Source organism: Gorilla gorilla, chromosome 9, assembly GCF_029281585.2.
Source record: "Gorilla gorilla gorilla isolate KB3781 chromosome 9, NHGRI_mGorGor1-v2.1_pri, whole genome shotgun sequence".
Taxonomy (NCBI): Eukaryota; Metazoa; Chordata; class Mammalia; order Primates; family Hominidae; genus Gorilla; species Gorilla gorilla.
In genome coordinates, this window is record NC_073233.2 from 33876953 (window position 1) to 33901922 (window position 24970).

The 24970-nt window shown below is 37.7% G+C and overlaps 1 long non-coding RNA gene across 2 annotated transcripts in view; it reads left to right on the plus strand.

Annotated features, from left to right (window-relative positions):
- LOC109028916 (uncharacterized) overlaps positions 1-24970 on the plus strand; it is a 176651-nt gene that overhangs the window by 17714 nt on the left and 133967 nt on the right. For both annotated transcript variants that reach the window (XR_002007924.4, XR_002007923.4), the window contains exon 2: positions 15609-15705. This is a non-coding gene — a long non-coding RNA (uncharacterized lncRNA). The remainder of the gene's footprint in view (positions 1-15608; positions 15706-24970) is intronic.

The following is a 24970-nucleotide window of genomic DNA, read 5'->3' on the forward strand; positions in this document are numbered from 1 at the left end:
CCAGCTAGAAGGTTAGTATAGGTCAAAGATGAAGGAGAGAGTGGGATAGACTGGAAGAAAAGTGGTATGTTGAAGGTAGAACATGTTGAAGAATGGGATTTCCAGATGGATTGTACAGAAAGAAAGCAGTCCAGGGTGATTCCTGGATTTTTAATCTGAACCACTGGAGGAATTGGAAGAATAGAGTTGCCTTTAGGTGAGATGGGGAGGACTGAGATCAATAAATTTTGGAGAAGCAGAGATCAGTAGTTTGAATTTTGGATTTGTTAAGTTTGAGTTTTCCATTAAACAAACAGACGAAAAGCACAAACAAACAACAACAAAAAAATGAAGATAGCTTCTGATAGCGACATGTGTCATGAAGAAAAGAAAATAGCCATAGAGTGACTGAGGAGGAGTTTCTTAGACAAGCTTGTCAGTGAAAGCGTCTCTGAAGAAGGGGCATTTGAACTGAGTCCTGAATGATGAAATGAGGCCAGCCAAACAAAAATCTGGAAGAAAATCGTTTTTAGTTAGAGGGTACTACAAAGATAAAAGCTTGGAGGCAGGAATATCTGAGAGACAGAAAAGCGGCCAATGTGTCTGAAGTGGGTAAGATGGAGAAGCAGATAGGGACCAGTCATACAGTGCCTTGTCAGTCACAGTGAAGGAGTTTGGATGCTATTTTATGCACTGAAGGAAGCCTTTGGGAGGTTTTAAGCTAGACGTAGCATGATCTGATTTATGTATTACAAAGAAAACTCTGGCTCCTGGATGGCGCATGGATTTGTATTATACTAATTATTATTGCTATTATTATTACAAGAGACAAAAGTAGAAGCAAGGAGAGCAATTAGAAGCTTTTACACTAACTGGGCAATACATTATGGTTCTTTCCACTACACAGCTCTTCTTCTCTTGCCTCTAAGTCTTTTCTTGATTTCAACGAATTTCTGGAGTGAGAGAATGTGTATTCTTAGTCTCTGCGCCCTCTGACATGCCCAGCACTATGTCCTGCCCACAGCAGAAGGCTCAGTACTTATTTTTGAGTGAATTATATGGCTCTTCTCATCAAGGCTGAGGAACACATTTTTAAAAAATATATATTTGTATTTTTTGTACATAGCATATTGTCTGTCCCATAGTTAAGACTCAATGAATGTCTGTTGGAGTGGGGCAGGACCTCACTTCAGATAACCAGTTTACTGAGAGAGATCCTTGGATAGGCAGAGGCAGCAAAGAGGGTTTGGGCTTTGCTAGCATGGAGGGTAGGAGGAAGACAGGGAAGGTGGAGCATGTTGAGAGAAGAGAGGTGGATAAAGTCACCCTCTTTGAGCAGGCCAAGGGTAGATTTGGTCTACATTTTAATTTAAGGCTGGCCTGGTTTCATTGATGGTGATATGATCCCTATGTGTGGGAATAGCTGAAATGGTTTGATCACCATGGGACCATAATCCATTACCCCAAGCCTTCATTAAGGAGATAATTCTGTTCAGCCTCACACATAGCCAGGCCTACAGGAATTTGCCATCCAGCACCAATACTGATGCTACAAGTCCCAGCAAACACAGGATGGCAGGCCAAATTCAAGCTTTCTGGCACTCCTCTTCTGGCTGAGCCTGATGTCCTCAGGCCTAATCTCAGGCTGGCAGAGAGTTAAGTGCTGGGCTGAGTCTGTGCTTTGCTGCATGTGCTGGACTTGCATTTGATTCTGTCCAAAAGAGGTCTGTGGACCAGAGGGATGACATTTGGCACCAAGAAAGTAACCCAGGTGTCTGGCTCTTTTTCAGTCCCAAAGCCTTATTCTTTTCCCTCAAGTCTATGCAATCGTTTGGAATCCATCACTCATCATCTAGAGGTTTCAGTGCCTTTAGATTAGGGTTCTACACCCATAGCTGATGATCCACTGGACTACCACACTTGGCACCTGAACAGAGCCAACAGGACTTGTTACAAATTCATTGTTAATTACTGTGTGTAATTACACTAGACCCAAGGTTGGAGGGAGACACCCTACTCTGTTGTTGTCTTATATACGAATTCTGTATAATTTTTTAAAAGCACACCATTTTTACTTTCTAATTAGGATATGGGGATTTGGGGCAGCAACCTTTGTTATTTAATCATGCTTTTTCTGGGGAGGGGAGGAGTGGAAAATATTTTCCTTTTTCTATCAACAATTGCTCTCTTTTCTGCATTAAGAGGGTGGAAACTTGGTTCCTCCCTCATCCCCTTTAGGCAAAGAGTCCATGGCTCAGATTCATAAAGGTTGTTGATTTTGACTTTGGGTTGCCCTACTCTGTTTTTCCCCACCTTTCATGCTAACTAACACAATACATAAGTCTTCCTAGCCAGCACTCCCTAAGGGTGGGGTAAGAAACACAGCCCATTAAAAAAAATTTTTTTAAAGCTTTGAGTAATCTCCTTTTTATATTCACCCAAATAAACCAGGTTGGTGGCATATTCTCCTTTGTTTTTACATCTGAGACGTACTTAAAGTTTAAATAGTGCCAGAATGAATCACATTGCTTGTGTTCTTATACCCAGCTGCAAGTCATGCCAGGCTCAAGCCCAGGAACACAAGATTGCATGCAGGCAGAGAGGGTCACTGCTGTCTTATCTACTCCTGCTCTGCTAAAAAAATGCATTTATTTATTTATTTGTTTTTGAGATGGAGTCTTGCTCTGTTGCCCAGGCTGGAGTGGCAGTGGCATGATTTCAGCTCACTGCAACCTCTGCCTCCTGGGTTCAAGCAATTCTCCTGCCTCAGTCTCCCAAGTAGCTGGGACTACAGGGGGCCTGCCACCATGCCTGGCTAATTTTTTTGTATTTTTAGTAAAGACGGGTTTTCACCATGTTGGCCGGGCTGGTTTGGCCACCTGCCCCGGCCTCCCAAAGTGCTGGGATTACAGGCGTGAGCCACCACACCTGATCAGAAAATTGCATTTATTATATACTGCCCTGTCCCCATGGAGAGCTCTTGGCATTCTGATATCATTGTTGCCCATCCTTTCCTTCCCATTGAGAGAGTCAACATTTCCCCTTTCCCATCCTATTCTCATTCCTACTTCCAGCTTTACTATCTACTGTATAACCTGCTGAGCCTCAGTTTCCTCAGGAGTAAAATGGAGATAATAAGAAACACCTGCCTTGCCAATGTCACACAGCTATTGAGGATCAAATGAGATAATGGGATAGGAAAGTGCTTTATTTCTACAAATGCAAGCTATTGTCAGTATCATTTACTTACTGTTCTTCGTTAGCTAGCTACATAGTCTAGCTGACCTTGTCGTGTTTCAAATGTGGAAGGCTTGCTGTTTCTGGTAAGTTGAGGACCATTTCAAAGCCTCAAGAAAATGATTAGAAATGAACCAATGTGAGAACATTTTCTTTGTTGGGTAGTTCATCCAATTATTATGTATGTTGTTTGTCTTCTTTTCATTTGGATATAGGTTGCCTTCAGCTGCCAGTACTGTGAAATAAGAGGCAATATTATAAATCCTTCGGAGATTAAGCATTTCCATCCTAATAGCTGCTGCTCAAAATTTGATTTCCCCTTGATTTTCATAAAAGGAGGATAACAGAATGTTATTCATTCTAATTATAAAGCAACGGGAATTCTAGGCATTACTTTACAAATAGCTGCTTTCATGTCAGAATAATGAGTGTTGAGAGGAAGAGCTCTGAGCCCTTTACTATATTCTTTGTTTTCATTATTTTTGTACCTGTAAGGAAGATGGACACATTGAGGGACAGAGACTCCACAGAAGTTGTCTGAGTTGTGACAGCTTCTCATCTTCTTTTTCATTTCCGCATTTAACATATTTTCTACAGGCTTTGTAAAGAAAATAACTCAGTCTATGTTTACAATTTTCACACTGGCTTTAACTTATTTTAACTTATTTTATTTTTGGTTGGTGTTCACCCTGGGTTTCTGAGGGTTTTAAGCTGTCTGCAAAAAGCTGCTATCTTTGTCTCCAAAGAATAGTTAAGCCACTTTTGTATAATCAGAATGTTAGGTGAAGCCCATCTTTACATAGGAAAAAGCAAAAGGAACTAATATTAATTGAATGTTCACTACATGCTGGGTCTCATGCGAGGCTCTTTACACATATCATTTTACATAATCCTCATAGCAACTCTATATTATATAATATGATCTACATTTTTTTCACAAGTAAAAAAATATTTAAAGGGAACAAGTTACATCACCAGAGTTTAAAGATACCTGTGCTATACCCCTATGAAAAGTCTAATTCACTATGTGTTTTGGTCTATGGCATTTACATTTTTGAAACATTTTATCTTTCCTAAATTGTAGTTACTTCCCCCTACCTTGACAGATAGATATTGTATTGTAAAAATACAATAGAACAAGTATCTTTTAAAAAATATGAAAACAAAACATTTCTAGTCAACTGTTGAACTTCTTTCGAAGTTCTGGGTTAATATCAGGTAGGCCTTTTACTAATGCATTTTATTTCCTTCTGTCTGCCACCAGCTGGAGCTACTGTATAAAAGCCAACCATTTTGAGTTCAAAATATAACTCTGCAATGTGAAGGTAGACTACTTTTGCTCTTAAACAATTTGAGAATAAATTGCAAGGAATTAAAGATTGAGAAATGCAATGTCATAGATGGTTAAGTAATTGCTATTGATCACTTACTAGTTATGCGATTTGGGCAAATTATTTTGACTGTGACTCCCAGTTTAGTTAGTTATGAAATGGTTATAACTACCAATCTTGTAGGGATCACTGTAGGGAAAATTAAATTTTAAGAAATTAGTAAGGAGCCTACCACATAGTATGTACTCCACATGTGTTCATTAGTATCATTGGCAGTTATTATTATTCATTTTGTTATCAGTATCACAGCCCCAGGGATTCTCAATTCATTGTAATTGCAATTCATATTATTACTCATTATCGTGTGCCTGGCAAATGGCAAGTGCCACTTGACCTCCCATTGCTCAGTGTGTGATTTTTGGGTTTCAGTGTGGTGGACCGTAGGATGGCACCCACACAAAGAGGCATTCTGCTTGGATGTCAAAGGAAAGGAACCTGTGAGAGGCATTTTTGAGGTTGATCGGGTCATTTTGGGTCAGAGCAGTATTTCCCAATATATGTTCTGTAGGATTCTTGTCTCAATGGATCAAATAAGAATGAGAAATATACCATATATATCCCTTTTCCACTTCAGGGAGCCACAGTGCATGTAAGTATATTTAAGGCTCTGAAAAATACTGTGAGAATCAACCCTTCTTCTATTTATACCTAATCATAAGTGATTTCTCCATTTTCTCCATGAAATTTTAAAAAGATGATATGTAATATATAAATTTAGATGAATATAGGTATTCATGATTTCATATTATAGAAAAATATGTTTAGAAATATGGCTTTTAACTCAAATTTTATGTCTTTTTTCCACTCAAATTTTATGAGAAAGACATCAGTGTTTTCCTCCTTATTAGCACCACCTTTGGAGTCATATAATTTTCTGGAGCACTTACTGGCTCACTGGTTTGAGTCACAGCAGTTTTTAAATGTGTATGATTTGCCACAGTAGATTTTATTTCTAGTTATAAGTATCCATTTGTATAATACCTGAATTAAAAAATTCATCCTAGTGTATTTTTATAATTGTTATAATAAATGATCTTTAAAAGGTTTTTTTTTAAAAAAAAAAGCAAGTAAAATTGTGAGGTTGTAATCTCAGAAATAATTGTGAATTGTAGTTAAATTTACTGGCCTTCCATTTAATACTTTTTGTCAGGTAACTTCTACTAATTTGACACCAAAACTAGCATTTATTTGGTTAGTATGTTCGCCCTAAATAATACATGGTTGATAAAGCAATTATAAGAGAGCCCAGTAATACAGGAGCTGCTATAAGAACGGGAATATATGACAATTCTTTCTTTTCTGAGGGATAATTTGAGGAAAAACCTTGTCTCATACCTATACTTACATAACCTAGTGTTGTTTGTATGTGAATGTGTATATGTGTGCTGAAATACCTGTTTACGTGCTAGAAACACCCTCGTGGTAATGGTGGCATAGTGGGTAATTGTTTTCATCAGGATTTTTCTTGAGAATAGGCTGCTAGCAAGTGCTGTATGTGACAGAAACTTTGGCCAAAAATCTGTATTTATAACTATATCAATTTCTTGTATTTTCTTGTTCATTTTAACTTGCTTTTCCCTCAGAATTTAATCAAGTCTTCAAAAAAAATTATGGCAGAGTCACTCCCATCCCTGAGACACTTGGTCAGGAGCTTTACAGAAGGTTAGATACTCCATTAAGGTTAGAATGGTGGTGGATTGGTGGTTAGACCACAGAAGAACCCCCAGGGGAAGGTAAAGGCCTGGGGATAAAGACATGGCCTTTTTTATTCTGTCATCCTTCTCTCCTTGTAATCTCAGCACTGATGAACCATTAGAATCTCCATGGAAGGTTTTAAAAAAACACATGATGTCACCTGAGAACATTTAAGTCAGAATGTCTGGGAGTGGACCCCAAGCATTAGTGTCTCTCAAAGTCTTCTTCAGGCTTAAAAGGGTTAAACCTTCTAGACAATCATCAGTCCTTTTGTGTCTTCCTCCTAAAAATTTGAACAGTAGTGACCTATTAGAAGTCAAGAGTTGGATCTAAACTGAGAAAGCATCTGTGCATTGTGCTCTATTTCTTCGTGTAGCTTCTCCCCACTCCCAAGTCACTGCTAATATTTCCATTATAGATTTAGACACAGAAAACCCAGATGAAGAAGCTGCATGCTCCCGATGGGATGGGATGATATTGGTAATGGGAAGTCTCATTTCTGAATTGAATTTGAGTGCTGGGAAAGCATATTGGCTAATGTTTCAGTCCTTTGGTTGAATTTGTGTCTTTGACAACAAATGCTTGTGGTTGAAGTTATACAATTCTCATCTCTTTCCATTTCCCCTCACTGGGGCAGGCTTCCTCTGTGTATTTTTTCCTCTGATGGGAAAGAGCATCTGCAGCTACTTTTCTTCTCAGCCAATAGACTACCTTCTTGTGAGTTATAAAGAGGATAAAATGTGAATCAGAAGCCAAGACTAGAAACCTTCTCCTATGGACATGGTCTATTCAGGAGGCAATTTTAGAGATAAAAATCAGGAACACCAGTTCAATAATAATAATAATAATAAATACCTTACAAGTTAAAATACCTTTTAAAACACTTTCATATTTGTCCCTTTTCTCTTGAACATTCCAAAGAGATTGACAGGACAAATACCAATCACCTCATTTTAAGATTAAGAAACGCAGATGCTGTGAAGATAACTCAGTTCCCCATGATAACATGGACAGGGACAGAGGTCGGACTAATAACTGGTTCTTCAGTAATTACTCACCTTGAGCAGCTCTGAAGGTCATAGAGTAGACCAGTGAGTGGTTCCCAAACTTGGCTGCTTACTAGAATGGCATGGGAGGATTATAAAATAACACAATTATGCCAACTTGCCTCTGGGGCTCTAATTCAATAAACCTGGGATGGGGCTCAGGGAATCTGTCATTAAAATAATTTCTTCATAGTTGTTCTCAATTTTGACTAAACATTAGAATTACCTGGCAGGGAGGGGCTTTAGAAAATCCCACTGGAGAATCACTTGAGCCCAGGAGGTTGAGGCTGCAGTGAGCTGTGATCATGCTGCTGCACTTCAGCCTGGGTGACAGAGTGAGACTCTGTTTAAAAAACAAACAACAGCAACAACAAAAAACATTTCCCAGATTGTATTCCAGACAAATTAAGTTAGAATTTCTAGTGCTGGGACCCAGGCATCAGAGGGTTTGTAAGTATCTCCAGGTGATTCCAATGTGGAACTAAGGTTGAGAAACACTGCTATAGACTAGAGCTTTACAAACTCTGTTTTTCAGAATTTCAGCACAGCAAGAAGGAAAAGACAAGTGTAGAACTGTCACATGTCTGGAGTAAGAAGACCAGGATTCAAGTCCTGGCTCTGCCTCTTGGGAATGTCACTTCATCTCTCTGAGCCTCAGTTTTTTATTTCATAAAATGAGGAAAATGAGCAGTACGTACCTTTCAGGGAGGCCATGAGGGTTAGATGGGATAATGCAGGTGGAATAACCAAGCACCAGCTATTCCTGCTGTTTTCCGAAGAACTCCATTAAGATTGTGTGTGTGTGTGTGTGTGTTTCCCCCTAGATGTTCCCTTTGTGTTCAAAGTTTCCACCCTCAACCTTACACAGAGTTAGACTTGTAGGGCATGAAACAGAGCTCCAAAAGTTTCCACTAATGAAATAAGGTTTGGAAATTAAAGGAATGTCGTTAAGGCTTGTTTTGCTGTTGCTATTGGCATGTTCAGCCCTCTGAACCTTGGAGTTATGAATCTGCCAGTTTGCTAAATGCATACTCAGAAGGGCAATTTCGTTTTCAGAATACAAGGACACTTTAGCTATTACTACTCACCCTCCCCATTGCTCCTTTCTAGCTCTTTGAGCTCCCCTGAATGTGCCCCCAAGCACCTCTTGTTTATTCCCATTCAGCAAATTAAGGAAGGTTCTAGTATGCGTTTCTTATGCAGCAAATGCTGAGTTCACTGGAACTCAGGCCTGCTGGAGAACAAATTAACCCGTACTATAAACACCCACTCTCTTGCCTGACAATTTGCACTGGTTAGAACGGAATCTTCTAATATTAGGAATGGTGGTGTGAGGATCATTTCATAACCACAAACACAGCAAAAGCAATCATGAAATTATGGATGACTCATTGTCAAAGGAACACTTGGATCATTTTGAGCAACCCCCTAGGTTGATCAAATGAGGAAACTTCTGCACCAAACTCACACCGTGCCATTAGTCTTCTCTGTAATTGATTGTTATTGCCAGATTTGTCTCAACCACATCAGACCTATTTTTAAACCTCTCATAATTGCCTTCTCACTAAGTAAAATATTGTTTTTGTGAGCACCTTTCTTTTATTTCATATGTGTCTATTTGTTTCTTTCTTAAACTGGACAGTGCATTGAGGACAGAGATTATTTCTTATTTATCCTAAATAAAATAGTACCTGGTGCACAGTAGGTTCTAGTACATACATGTTAAATGTACCATAAATTGTACATTCTTTCCCAATGAAAGAGGTTGTTTTTAACAAGCTAAGGAAACTAAGATTTGCTTTGTATACCACTTTCTCTAGGGTTCCATGAACAAATAAATTTTGCCATGATATGTACACATATATATTTTAGAGAAAGAAAGGAGCGGGGAGGAAAAGGGAAGGGAGAGGAGGGGAAGGGAGGAGAGAGGAACAAAAGGAAGGGTGAGAGAGAGATAATACTAAGTTCTTGATACTATTTAAGGTGTTGGGATACGAAAATGAACAAAACTGCCCAAAATACTTGCTCTCAGAGTTTCCACTCTTGCGTGTGTATGTGTGTGTGTGTGTGTGTGTGCATGCATGTAATGAGGAAACAGACAAAAACAAAAAAGTAAGTACAATATAATAGTGTTAGATCATAATCAATGCTATAGAGAAAAATAAGTTAGAGTAAGGGAATAGAGAGTGCTGGATGGAGTGGGCTATTGGATTTTAAAATGGAGTAGACAGGGAAGTCCTCGCTGTGAAGATGAAACTTGAGCAAAGACTTGAAGGAGGTGAGGCTGAGAGTCTTGAAGCTATTTGGGTGAAGAATATTCCAGGTGGGAGGAATAGGAAGTGTAAAGTCTCTGAGGTGAGACAGAAATTCAGGAGTTTCCAGGATGATGCAGGCAGTTGGCCTGGAGTGGAGCAGTGCAGGTTAGAGTGTAGGATAAGAGATCACGGGAGTGGCTGGACAGCTGAGTGGCAGTGTTGGAAGAGCTTTGGAGGGACCTGTCATTGTAAAGACCAGCCTTTACTCTGACTGAGATGGGAAACCATTGAAGAATTTGATTTGATTTAAGGTTGAAAGGGTTATTTTTGCTGCCAGGATAAAAATGGTGGGTGGGAAGGTAAAGAGGGAAACAAGAAAATCAGTTAGGAAATTATGGTAATAAGACAGGTGTCTCAGACCATGATGATAGAAGAGGAAGTAGTGTATGTTAAAGAATCTGAATAGATGTTGAAGATAGAACTAATAGAATTAACCCTCAGATTGATCATGAATCATGGGAAAGAGTGAAAAATTATCCCAAGTTGTTTGATCTGAATGGCTCAGTGGATGGATGGAGTTGCCAGTAATTGAGAAAGGGATTCCTAAAGAAGAGGTTTTGAGGTAAAGGGGAAGATGATCTATCTGTCTCTTTCTCTTTCTCTAGCTATTTATCTACTTATCTATCTATGTATCTGTCTAGCTGTCTACATACTTACCTGTCTCTATCTATCCATCTATCTATCTATCTATCTATCTATCTATCTATCTATCTAATCAGATGTTTTATACATGAGGTATTAAAACTCAAGATGTTAGGTATCTGGCTGAAGATCTCATAGCTAACATGGGTGATGCTGAGTTTGAAGTGAAGTATTCCTGTATAGACTTCAAAATCCCTAGTTTCCCTACCCTACCAGACCTTTTTCATATATCATTGCTTTTAATCTTCACAACAGCTTTTATCCACATTTTAAAATTATAAAACCTAAAGTTTAGAGAGTTTACACAACTGGCCTAAGTCATGCAGCTAGTGAGATACCAGAGATTCAAACTGGTTTCTGACTCCAAAATTCATATTCTTTTTTTTTCACTTTTATTTTAGGTTCAGGGGTACATGTGCAGGTTTGTTATATAGGTAAATTGCATGTCACAGGGATTTGGTGTGCAGATTATTTTGTCATCAAGCATAGCACCAAATAGGTAGTTTTTTATTCTTACCCTCTTCCCACTCTCTACCCTCAAGTAGGCCCCAGTGTCTGTTGTTGCCTTTTTTGTGTCTATATGTACTCAGTGTTTAGCTCCCACTTAGAAGTGAGAACATGCTATTTGATTTTCTGTTCTTGTGTTAGTTTGCTTATGACAAAGGCCTCCAGCTCCATCCATATTACACTATAAAAGACATGATATTGTTCTTTTTATGGCTACATAGTATTCCATGGTATATATGTACCATGTTTTCTTTATCCATTCTACTATTGCTGGGCATTTAGGTTTATTCCATGTCTTTGCTATTGTGAATAGTGCCACAATGAACATATACATGCATGTGTCTTTATGGTAGAACAATTTACATTCCTTCAGGTATATAATTAATAATGGGATTTGCTGGGTCAAGTGGTAATTTTGTTTTAAGTTCTTTGAGAAATTGCCAAACTGCTTTCCATATGGCTGAACTAATTTACATTCCCGCCGGCAGTGTGTAAGCATTCCCTTTTCTTTACAACCTCGTCAGCATCTGTTATTTTTTGACTTTTTAATCATAGCCATTCTGACTGGGTGAGATGGTATCTCACTGTGGTTTTGAATTGCATTTCTCTAATGATTAGTGATGTTGAGCCTTTTTTCACGTGCTTGTTGACTGCATTTATGTCTTCTTTTGAAAAGTGTCTATTCATGTTCTTTGCCCACTCTGTGGGCTTTTTGTTTGTGGGGTTGTTTTTTGCTTGTAAATTTGTTTGAGTTCCTTATAGATTCTGGACTTTATTGTCAGATGCATAGTTTGTAAATATTTTCTCCCATTCTGTAGGTTGTCTGTTTACTCTGTTGATAGTTTCTTTTGCTGTGCAGAAAGTTTTTAGTTTAATTAGGTTCCATTTGTCAATTTTTGCTTTCATTGTTATTGCTTTTGGCATTTTCATCATGAAATCTTTGTCTGCTCCTATGTCCAGAATGGTGTTGCCTAGGTTATCTTCCAGGGTTTTTATAGTTTTGAGTTGTACATTTAAGTCTTTAATCCATCTTGAGTTTTTGTGTATGGTGTAAGGAAGGGGTCTAATTTCAAACTTCTGCATGTGACTAGCCAGTTATCACAGCACCATTTACTGAATAGGGAGTCCTTTCCCCATTACTTGTTTTTGTTGATTTTGTCAAAGATCAGATAGTTCTAGGTGTGCGGCATAGTTTATGGGCTCTCTATTCCATTCCATTTGTCTATATGTCTGTTTTTGTACCAGTACCATGCTATTTTGGTTACTGTAGGCTTGTAGTATAATTTGAAGTTACGTAGTGTGATGCTTGTTGTTTTGTTCTTTTTGCTTAGGATTGCTTTGGTTATTTGGGCTCCTTTTTGGTTCCATATGGATTTTAGAATAGTTTTTCTCATTCTGTGAAGAATGTCATTGGTAGTTTATAAGAATAGCATTGAATCTATAAATTGCTTCGGGCAGCATGGCCATTTTTATGATATTGATTCTTCCTATCCATAAGCATGGAATGTTTTTCCATTTATTTGTATAAGCTCTCATTTCTTTGAGCAGTGTTTTGTAGTTCTCCTTGTAGAGATCTTTCACCTCCCTGGTTAGCTGTATTCCTAGGTGTTTATTCTTTTTATGCCTGTTGTGAATGGAACTGCATTCTTCATTTGGCTCTCAGTTTAGATGTTCTTGGTGTATAGGAATGCTACTGATTTTTGTACATTGATTTTGTATCCTGAAACTTTGCTGAAGTTGTTTATCAGATCTAGGAGCTTTTGGGCAGAGACTATGAGGTTTTCTAGGTATAGAATCATATTGTCTGCAAACAGAAATAGTTTGACTTCCTCTCTTCCTATTTGGATGCCTTCTTTCTTTCTTTTTTTTTTTAAAAAGAGTTTCACTCTTGTTGCCCAGGCTGAAGTGCAGTGGTGCAATCTCGGCTCACTGTAACCCCCACCTCCCAGCTACAAGCGATTCTCCTGCCTCAGCCTCCCAAGCAGCTGAGATTACAGGCATGTACCACTAGGCCCAGCTAATTTTGTAAATTTTTAGTAGGGATTGGGTTTCACCATGTTGGCCAGGCTGGTCTCGAGCTCCTGACCTCAAGTGATCCACCCATCTCGGCCTCCCAAAGTGTTGGGATTACAGTTGTGAGCCACTGCGCCTGACCTGGATTCCTTTTATTTCTTTCTGTTGCCTGATTGTTCTGGTTAGGACTTCCACTACTATGTTGAATAGGAGTGATGAGAGAGGGCATCCTTGTCTTGTTCAAATTTTCAGGGGGTTTGCTTCCAGCTTTTGCCTATTCAGTATGATATTGGCTTGGATTTTTCATAGCTGACTCTTACTATTTTTATGTATGTTCCTCCAATGCTTAATTTGTTGAGGGATTTTAACATGAAGAGATGTTGAATTTTATTGAAAGCCTTTTCTGTATTTATTGAGACGATCATGTGGTTTCTGTTTTTAGTTCTGTTTATATAGTGGATCACATTTATTGATTTGCATATGTTGAACCAACCTTGCATCCCAGAGATAAAGCCTACTTGATTGTGGTGGATTAGCTTTTTGATGTGTTGCTGGGTTTGCTTTGCCAGTATTTTGTTGAGGATTTTTGCATCTATTTCCACTGAGGATATTGGCCTGAAGTTTTCCTTTTTAGTTGTGTCTCTGCCAGGTTTGGGTATCAGGATGATACTGACTTCACTTAGAGAGGAGTCCCTCCTCCTCAATTTTTTGGAATAGTTTCAGTAGGAATGGTACCAGTTCTTCTTCATACATCTGGTAGAATTTGGCTGTGAATCTGGTCCTGGGCTTTTTCTGGTTGGTTGGCTTTCTTTCTACGAAACTATCCTCCCTATTATTTATGCCTTGCAAAAAGGTGGTAAAGATTAAATGTATGTAACACACCCAGCATATACAACGTCTGGTGCATAGTATATTTAAATTAAGTGACAGCTGTTACAGATTAATATAGATCTCATTTGTGTATATTGTGCTTCTACCTAAGGGAACTATAAATTCATTAAAATATGGGACTTAAAATAATTATTTAGTGGCCTCAAGGACATCAGAAATATTTATTATTTATTGAGTATGTACAACTACTATATTTCCATAATAATTAGAAATAATAACTTTTTAAAAAACAAAGATGATAGCAACCACAAAAAACATTTATTGAGTGAATCACATTGGGCACAAATGAGTATATTGTAAAAAGTATACCATCAACACACCGACAATCTTCATCAGTATTTCCTAGTAGAAGAAACATGAAAGTCGGAGCAGGTAGGACTAAAGAATGCTAGTGTACACAGGGCCATCAGATGCCTTTTAGTAGAAGAGGTCTAGAGCCTTGCGGAAGAGCTTCCCACCCTGTACAGAGAATGTGTTGCCTGTTCTTTGCTTTCTGAAAACTCTTGCCTATTATCACTCTGTGATTAATTCTGCACTAGGCTGTCTAGAGCTTTCACATTTGGGATCATTTTGTCCCCGTCTCTCAAATAAGTTGATGGGTTCATTATGTCGCAAATATCTTATCTTACATGCAAATGTAAATCTGTTGCACCCTTAACTCACAGGTCTGAGTATTTTTTCTACCACACAAAGTTTTTTGCAAAAATTAAAAAAATTGATAACATTAAATGGTTACCTGAGAAAAGAAGAAAGTCCTCAAACCTTTCACTTTAAACAACTAGAAAAATAAAACTAAAATAAACCCAAACAAGCAGATGGAAGAATATAACAAAGACAAGAGCAGAGAGCAATTAAATTAAAACCAGAAAAACAATAGAAAAAAATAAATAAAAACAAAAGCTGATTTTTTGACATTAATGACATTAGCAAAACTGACCAAAAAAAGAGATAAGCCATAAATTATTAATATCAAGAATGAAAGAGGGGGTATCATTACAGATCCCATAAACACTAAACAGATAATGAAGGAATACTAAGAACAACTCTATAGACATAGTTTTGAAAACCTAGATGAAATTAAATTAAAATTATATTAGTGAAACTGAACTTTCAGTTAAAAGTTTCCAAAAAAGCAACCTTCTAGCTCAGATGGTTGCACTGGCAAATTCTACCAATTATTTGTGGAAAATTAATACCAATTCCATACAATCTCTTCCAGAAATAAGAAGAGATGAGAACACTCTCAATTTATGAGGCCAGCATTACCCCGATGCAAAAGACCGCATAAGAAAAAAAAATCTTTTAAACACAACCAAATATACCTGATTAACATAAATGTAAAAATCTTCAGTAAAATATTAACCAGCTGAATTCTTAAACATATAAAAACAATAATAATACACCATGACCAAGTAGAGATTGTAGGGGGAATATAAGACTGGCTCAATACTGGAAAATTTTTCATTGTAGTACACCATATTAACAGTCTAAAGAAGAAAAATCACATGATCATATCAATTGTTGCAGGAAAAGTATTTGACAAAATTCAACATTCATTCATGATAAAGACTCTCTGCAAACTAGAAATAAAAACTTTCTCAACCTAATAAAAGGCATACAGAAAAGCTAACATTATACTTAATGGTGAAAGACTGAATGCTTTTTCCCTCAATTTAGGAATAAGGCAAGGATATTGATACTTTTTGTCTCTGTGTGCCCACCTAAATCTCACCTTGAATTGTAGTTCCCATAATCCCCATGTGTCATGGGAGGGACCCAGTGGGAGGTAATTTAATCATGGAGGTGTTTACCCTCATGTTGTTCTTGTGATAGGGAGTGAGTTCTCATGAGATCTGATGGTTTTATATGGCGATTTTTTCCCTTTTGCTCAGCACTTCTCCTTCCTGCCATTGTATGAAGAAGGATGTGTTTGCTTCCCCTTTTGCCATGATTGTAAGTTTCCTGAGGCCTCCTCAGCCCTGCGGAACCGTGAGTCAATTAAACTTCTTTCCTTTATAAATTACCCAGTCTTGGGTATGTTTTTATTAGCAGCATGAGAACAGACTAATACAGATATCTACTCCCATCATTCAACAAACATTTTACTGGGTGCCCTATCCAGTTAATGAAGTTAGGAAATTAAATAAAAGGCATGCAGATTTTCAGATGATATGATTGTCTATGCCAAAAATTTCAAGGAATTCATAAGCAAATTCCAAGTACTAAAAAGTGAGTTTAATGAGATTACAGGGTACAAGGTTCAACACACAAGAATCAAATGTATTTCTTTATACTAGCAATGAATAATTGGCAACTAAACATTTTTTAAAAATTTACATTAGCTCCAAAAAATGAAATACATAGGTATAAGTGAAACAAAGCATGAACAGGGTCTGTATGCTGAAAATTACAAAAACTTAGTGAAATAAAGCAAAAAAGACCTAAATAAATGGAGAGATATACAGTTTTATGGATTGAAAGAATTAACATAGAAAAAATGTAACTCAGCTGGGCACAGTGGCTCATGCCTGTAATCCCAGCACTTTGGGAGGCCGAGGCGGATGGATCACCTGAGCTCGGGAGTTCGAGACCACCCTGACCAGCATAGAGAAACCCTGTCTCTACTAAAAATACAAAATTAGCCAGGCATGGTGGCTCATGCCTGTAATCCCAGCTAGGGAGGCTGAGGCAGGAGAATCACTTGAACCCGGGAGGCAGAGGTTGCAGTGAGCTGAGACTGTGCCATTTCACTCCAGCCTGGACAACAAGAGCGAAACTCAGTCTCAAAAAAAAAAAAAAAGAAAGAAAAGAAAATATGTAACTCTGCCCAAATTGATCTATAGATTTAATGCAATTCCAAGCAAACCTCAGGAGTATTTTTACAAATCCAGACAAGCTGATTCTAAAATTTATATGGAAAGTCAAGGGAACTGTAATAACCAAAACAATTTTGAAGCAGACTAGTAAAGTTGGAGAAATCACACTATCAGATTTTAAGATTTAATATAAAGCTGTAGCAATCAATTCAGTGTGATATTGGCAAAAGGATAGACATAGATCAATGGAACAGAGAAGCCAGAAACAGACCCACACAAATATATTCTAGTTATTTTTCAGAAAGTTGCAAAAGCTATTTCATAAAGGAATGATAGCCATTCAACAAATGGTGTTGGAACAGCCAGACAATCATGTGCAAAAAAATGAACCTTCATCTTAATTTGAAATCTTACATAAGAATTAACTAAAAGATTTACATGTAAAATACAAAATTATAAAAATTTAAAGGAAAAAATTTAGGAGAAAAACTGGCCCAGAGTTAGACAAAGAGTTATTAGACATGATACCAAGAGCACAATCATGAAAGAAAAGATTTATGTATTGGATTTCAACAAAATGAAAACTTTTGCTCTATCAAAGACACTGTATAAGAATGAAAAGAGAGGCTACAGACTGGGATAAAATATTTGCAAATCACATATCCAATAAAGGACTTGTATCTGGAACACAAAAAAACTCTCATAACCCAACCATAAGAAAATAAACTACCCACATTAAAGAAAGTACTGCGTTCATCAACTAGAAGTCTCAACATAGTAAAGATTTAGTTCTCATCAAATTGATTCATAGATTCAACTCAATTCAAATCAAAATCCCAACAGGACTTTTTGTAGGTATATAAAGCTGATTCTGGAATTTATATGAAAAGACCGTATAGCATAGGGACAATAGTTAAAAATACTGTATTGTATACTTGCAATCTGCTAAGAAGATAGATCTTAAATCTCCTCACTATACACATACACAAATAGTAACTGTAGAGGTAATAGATGTGTTCATTATGGGGAATGTGGTCATTATTTCGTAATGTATACATATATCAAAACATCAAGTTGTATACCTTAAATATATGCTATTTTTTCATGTCAGTGATAGTTCAATAAAACTGTTGAAAAGTAGAAAATAAAAATAGGTTATGTGAAAGACAAAGGAACTAAAATATGACAATTTGGGCAAAAGGAATGCAAATAAGCAAATTAACAAATGTTAATTTGCTATTCAGAAAATGAAAGTTAAAACCACCATGAGGTACCATGGCACATCTATTAGAATAGCTGAAATAAAAAAATATTGACAAGGGCTGGTAGGGATGTGGAGCAACTGGAACTTGTATACATTGCTGGTAGCAAAATGAAAAACAGCCACTCTGGATAACAGTTTGGCAGTCTCTTGTAAAACTAAACAAACACTTTCCATATGACCCAGCAGTCCCATTTCTAGGTACTTGCCTTAAATAAATGAAAACATGTTCACACAAAAACCTGTACATGAATGTTTATAACAGCTCTATTCATAATCACCCAAAATGGAAATACCTAAATGTCTTTCAACAAGTGAATGTATAAACAATCTCTGTTACATTTATCCAATGGAATACTACTCAGCAATAAAAGGAACAAACTATTTGTTTACAAAACAACTTGGATGATTCTGAAAGGTATTATAGTAGTTGGAAGAAGCCAGTTTCATGAGGCTGCATACATATAATTAATTCCATTCATATGCCATTTTCTAAAAGACAGAACTGTAATGATAGGGAAAAGATCAGTCATTTCCAGGGATTAGGAATAGAGAGAGGATATGACTACAAAAGGGATAACAAGAGAATTTATCTTTTGGTTATATGGAACTCTTCTGTATCATTATTGTGGAGGTAGTTACAGAAACCTATATATGTGTTAAACTCTAAAATTGGACACAAAAACATCAGTTACATTGTATGGTAATCTAAAAATAAAATATTTACTTGAACTTTTGGTGCTGAAGAGCTTGATTTGTATCTTAAAATCAGACTTTCCAAAATTTGGTTTCATTTGCTCCCTGGGTTGTCTGTATTCATCTATCACCAGCAGAGAGACAGAGAGAGAAAGAGGGAGAAAGAAAGTTTATTAGTTTATATACTTATACACACTAATGAAGTTGGAAAAACTTTTGGGTGAAATATAATGATTTTGTGGGATGATTTATGCATTAAGGTATATGTGGAATATTTCTGGTGGAGATATTTGTTATAGATGTATCTAAAATTCAAGTAAGGGTGGGGAATTTTATTTAGAAAGTAAGAGATGTAGATGTAGATGAAAGAGAATACATAGGTCGAAGAAAAAAACTGAGAATAGAACTCAAGGATACTAATATTTGAGGGAAAATGAGAAAAGGAACTCATAAAGGAACTCATGAGTGTAGGAGGAGAAACAGGGCATTGAAGAAAAGAAAAAGGCCATGGAGGCTGTAATAGTTCATTCTCACACTGCTATGAAGAACTACCCGAGACTGGGTAAATTATAAAGGAAAGAGGTTTAATTGACTCACAGTTCCACAGGGCTGGGGAGGCCTGTGGAAACTTACAATCATAGCAGAAAAGGAAGCAAACACATCCTTCTTCACATGGTAGCAGGAAGGAGAAGAATGAGAGCCAAGCAATGGGGGATACCCTTATAAAACCATCAGATCTCCTGAGAACTTACTTTCAGGAGAATACCATGGAGAAGCTGCCCCTATGACTCAATTACCTCCCACCGGGCCCCTCCCACCAGACGTGGGGATTATAGGAACTATAATTCAAGATGAGATTTGGATGGGGACACATATCAGAGGCCAAGAAAGTTGAGAAAGAAGAGGCAGCACTCTCCAATGGCATGGAGAAGTTGAGTAAGATGAGGTTTGAAAAGTCCTCAGTGTGTTTGTCCAATAGAAGAGCAGTTCTCAACCTTTTTGGCACCAAGGACTGGTTTTGTGGAATATAATTTTTTCATGGAGGTGAGGGGATGGGATGGTTTGGGGATGAAACTCTTCCACCTCAGATCATCAGGCATTATTTAGATTCTCAGAAGGAGTGGACAACCTAGATCTCCCACATGCACATTTCACAATAGAGTTCACACTCCTGTGAGAATCTAATGCCCAGCTGATCTGACAGGAGGCAGAGCTCAGGCAGTAATGCTCGCTGGCCCACTGCTCACCTCATGCTGTGCATCTCAATTTTTAACAGGCCATGGACCAGTATCTGTCAGTGTCCCAGTGGTTGGGGACCCCTGCTCTAGAAGGTCATTGGTAATGTTGCAAAAGCACTTTTAGGGTTGATGTGGGGGCAAGAATCTTAGGGACATAGCTTTAGAAATACATGAGAGGTAAGGAAGTGCCCTCATAAAGCTTTGGCTTACCTGTATTTGGATTCTTGAATAAAGTTTTGGTGGGAAGATTGCTCTTATGTCAAATCATTAGGCCAAGCTAAGTAAGAATTTTAGTGAAATTTTGCATTTCTGGCAAAACTTAAAGCCAAGTAATAGTGGCCTGGACTTAAGCTTTAGACATAATCTTTTTTTTTTTCGTAGTACTCAAAATTAATGTCAGTTCAACACTAGCTGAGCACCTACAGTGTTGCAGATGGTGAAAGGTATACAAACGTGTACAAGAAATAAGAACTGAATTTATTTAACCCAACCTTCTCATTTTAAAGATAAAGAAGCTGAGACTTAGGAAGGAAATAACTTGGCCCAAGGACATGCTTAATCTGCCTCCCTCCTCTCCCATTGCCATATTTTGCTAGTTCCCCAATTTTTCCCTTTACATAAGCTACTCTCCACCACAAATATAGTACACATGCAGAAGATACTCATAACTACATGGCTAGTCCATTTCTAAATGTATTCATGTAGTTTGTTGAATCAGATTTTTTTTTTTTTTTTGAGACAGAGTCTTGCTCTGTCACCCAGGCTGGAGTGCAGTGGTAAGATCTCGGCTCACTGAAACCTCTGCTTCCCGGGTTCAAGTGATCCTCGTGCCTCAGCCTCCTGAGTAGCTGGGATTACAGGCGTGCGCCACCATGCCCAGCTAGTTTTTGTATTTATAGTAGAGACTGAGTTTCACCATGTTGGCGAGGCTGGTCTCGAACTCCTGACCTCAAGTGATCTGCCCACCTCAGCTTCCCAAAGTGTTGGGATTACGGGCGTGAGCCACCGCACCTGGCCTTGAATCAGATATTTATAAGAAAAGAGAAAGTACCTACCTAGGCAGTAGCTGGCAACAAATTCAGTGTGCGGAGGGTGTGATTGCAAATGGTTGTGTTAAGGAAGAAGAGGTATTAGGAAATAGATTGCCTTTTGAAAACAAAACAAGACCTTTGGCAGAAAAATATTGGGGTAGATAGGTACATATTAACAGATATTTGACTGTCTCCCTACCTGGGGATTATTCTTCTAGAATTCTTTGCTGAAACTCTAAAGGATTCTTGGTTTGCTCTAATGAGACAGGCAGTTTCTTTACCATAATTCCAGTTAGTGTTTTGAGGGAACATGGAATAGGACAATATGGCTGGAGTTTGCCTCCAAGATAAATTGGAGAGGAAGAGTGGATGGCCTTTAAAGCAAGACTAAGTTTAGAAGCACAGTGAATAAACATGTTCATGCTCAGGTTCGGTGGTTGGATGTCTGCTTGAGTTCATTCAGTTACTTATGGGGTGTGTAACCTTAAAAAAAGTATCTTGACCTCTTTAAGACTCAGTTTCCCCCTCTGTAAAATGGGTTCCTTGTGAGTACAAAAGATATACAATATACCTAGTGCAGTGCCAGACTTATTAAACAAAATACTTCATATTAGATTTTAATTTTATGATTAATTAGAAATGTGGTTCTATTCTTTAGGAAATGACCAAAGACACGGCAAGCCAAGATTTTCAGACAGAAATAGTTCCTGTCTTTTGTAAATTGATCTTTGTGTGGCTTCAGCTGGCATGACTAGGCCCCTCGATGGGAATTGCAGAGATATTTAGAGTTGAATGCAAAGCCTGAGCTCAAATGGGATAAATGATGAAGCACTACTAAAGATATAAATGGATAGGCACACTACACCAGGGGGCTGGTGGGTGGGAGTGGAGGCATTATTTGTCAAGTGGCATCAATGTACACAGCTGACTGTGTCTGTGTGAGGAGAGGAGATGGCAGTTGCTGTTGCAAAAGGGACCTGGAAACAGAGAGCAGCATGAGCAAACTGCTGATCAGGTTTCTTTAGGAGGATGAGGGGATTATAATGTTCTGAGAGATTACTGAAGCTTAGAAAGAGGAAGTAGTAGAATCACATCTTCCTGCCCCTGGGAATTTATGCTGCTGGATACCATGTTTCCAATGCTTCTTATTTTATCCATTCCTTTAAAAAGTTATTTTAAAATAAAGATGAAAACATAGGTGAAAAAATGTCTAACTTGTTTGTTTATTGTAGATTTACTCTTGGATTCCAAAGTAAAGAGGCAATGGCACAGGGGGTGCTGTTTATATTCCTTTCATCAATCATTGCTGCAACTTAGATATTTAGTATATTTATGCCTATACACAGATACATATGGGCAAAAGATATTCTATAAAATTCATTTATGAGGACTCACAGTTGCACCTCTCAGAAAAATTTCTGCTCCAGTCATTAAAAAAAAATTTTTATGGGCTTGTAATTCAGTTACCTCTTCCCTGGAAGTAAAATTCCAGGGTAGACCAGAAAACTCACTAAGGAGCCCCAGTGGTCTTAAACCCTGGCTGCATGCAAAATCACCTGTAAATTTAAAACCAACAAACAAACAAAAACAAAAACAAAAAAAGTCTGTGCCTGGCCTGGGTCTCATTCCAGAGCATTTAAGTTAGACTCTCTAGAAGTAATTGTCTTCAGTTTACACTATAAAAATTTAAGATTTTAAAAAACCAGGCCGGGCAGGGTGGCTCATGCCTGTAATCCCAGCACTTTGGGAGGCCGAGGTGGGCAGATCACTTTAGGTCTGGAGTTCGAGACCAGCCTGGCCAACATGGTAAAACACCATCTCTACTAAAAATACAAAAATCAGCCAGGCGTGGTGACGCATGCCTGTAATCCCAGCTACTTCAGAGACTGAGGCATGGGAATAGCCTGAACCTGGGAAGCAGAGGTTGCAGTGAGCTGAGATCCTACCACTGCACTCCAGCCTGGGTGACAGAGTGAGACTCCATCTCAAAAAATAATAATAAAAATAAAATTCAAGTTGGCACAACATTTTTAGCTCTTATAACAAAATTCTTGACTTAATGAATCTTCTGTGAATAACTTTGGGAGTATTAAAACTTTGTAAACTCTGACCCAGCATATCCATCCTGGGAAATAGAGCAGGAGGAAATGGTCATAGATGCATGCAAAAATGTATCAGTCTTGAGTCATTACAATAATACTTTTAATAATAAGAATCAGACGCATTATAAATGTGCAATAAGAAGAGATTTTTCTTTCAAGCATGGTACATCCATTTAGAGGTCTACTTTCTAGCCATTAAAAATAATGTAAGAGAAGAATTTAATGCATATAACATGCATGCAATTCATAAAGAGAAAAGAAAGATATTATTCAAGTATGGTGAGATATACTTCTTTGAAAAAAACCCATTTGAATAGAAAAAAGACCAAATGAATATATTCCAAAATAGTGATATGCATTATAAAGAAATAGCATGAGAAATGTGATGATTTTTATACTCTTCCTTAGGCCTCATATTATTTTTCAGATTTTCTATACTAAGCATGAATTATTTTTATAAAGAGAACAATGCTATTAAATTAAAAGCAGTTATAGAACTCTAAAGATTTATATTAAAATACTACTCTGTGGAGCTGCCCACTTCATATGTTTAAAGTAACTGACACCATTTTGCATATGCTACCTGTGTGAATAGATTCCATAAATAAAATAGGCTTATAAAAACACTCTTGATTTTTGTGTGAAAGTAACCATAGGTAAATCCTTCTTCAATGTATGACTTTGATTTAGGAAGTGGAGTCTGGAACAACTGGCTTAATTTGACAAAGGTAGAGGAAGATGAAATTTTATGCTCTGTGATTGGTTTTTGCAGTTGTTCTGAACTAATAGGCTGCTTTCTTCCTTAATGTGTTATAATGAGGAACAGCTGCTATGAGCTGTGCAGTACGTTTTTTTCCCTCCTTTCAAACCTCCATCTCCTGAAGTTAAATCAATCTCTGTAATTAAAGAATAGGTGAAATAGGCAAGGAGGTGGGCTGGCAAATTTATATATTCTGTTTTAAAATGTTTAATTTAAGTATCATGTGGAAGAACTGGACTGTTGTGACATGGTGGAATAACATTTACATTTTCCAAAAAAAGTGTCTTTCAACATTTGTTGTTAAACCTGGAGAACACAATAATATTAATTAATTGGGCATTCGATGTAAACCACAAAAGTGAGCAGACTCACTTCTCCTTCAAGTTGATGGGAGTTCAGATCAACCAAGAAGCTAAAGATGAGATGAATTCAACACTACACTGTTTGAAGATATATCATTATCCCTTGTGAAAGAGTAGGTGAGGTGTGGTTGATCCTAGTAACTTTATGGACTAAAAGGAAAAAAAAAAGTCTCATTCCTTGAGTATATTTCCTAGTTGTTTTGTGTGTCTTGATAGGTTTGTTCCCAAACTGAACTGAACCAGAAAGCCCCTATGACACCTCTCTCCAAGGGAAAGATGCACCTAGAAGGAGCTGGGCCTCTGGTGACAGCTGGAGGAGTCATTCTGAAGCCTCACCTCCCACATCACTGTCATCTCTAATAGTGGAGACTGGTTGAACTTCGGAAAGGGAAAAATCGATGGCTGAAGATGAGCCTTGGTGATTGTATTAGTCAGGATTCTCCAGAGAACCAGAACTAACTGGAGGCCCAGAAGATCCATGATTGTTTCTTTGCAAACTGGAGAACCAGAAATGCCAGTGGTGTAGTTTGGTCCATGTCCAAAGGCCTGAGAACCAGGATGAGGTGGCTGATGCTAGTCCTGGAGTCTGAAGACCTGAGAACCAGGCGCTCTGATGTCGAAGGGCAGGAGAAAATGGATATCCCAGCTCAAGAAGAGGGCAAATTCTTCCTTTCTCCACCTTTTAGTTCTATTTGGGCCCTCAACAGATTGGGAACCTTAATGGGGGTGATTATTCTTATCCTGTGAGGTAAGAATTAGTGAAAGTGATTATTCTTACCCTATCAATTCAAATGCTAATCTCTTCTGGAAACACTCTCACAGACACACCCAGAAATAATGTTTTACCAACTATCTTGGCATCCTTTAGCCCAATCAAGTTAACACATAAAATTAATCATCACAAGTTCACTAACCCCTTGTCAAGTCCTCACTTATGCATATCTCTTTAAACCATACTTAATCTCCAAGTAAATACAATAACAAGGTC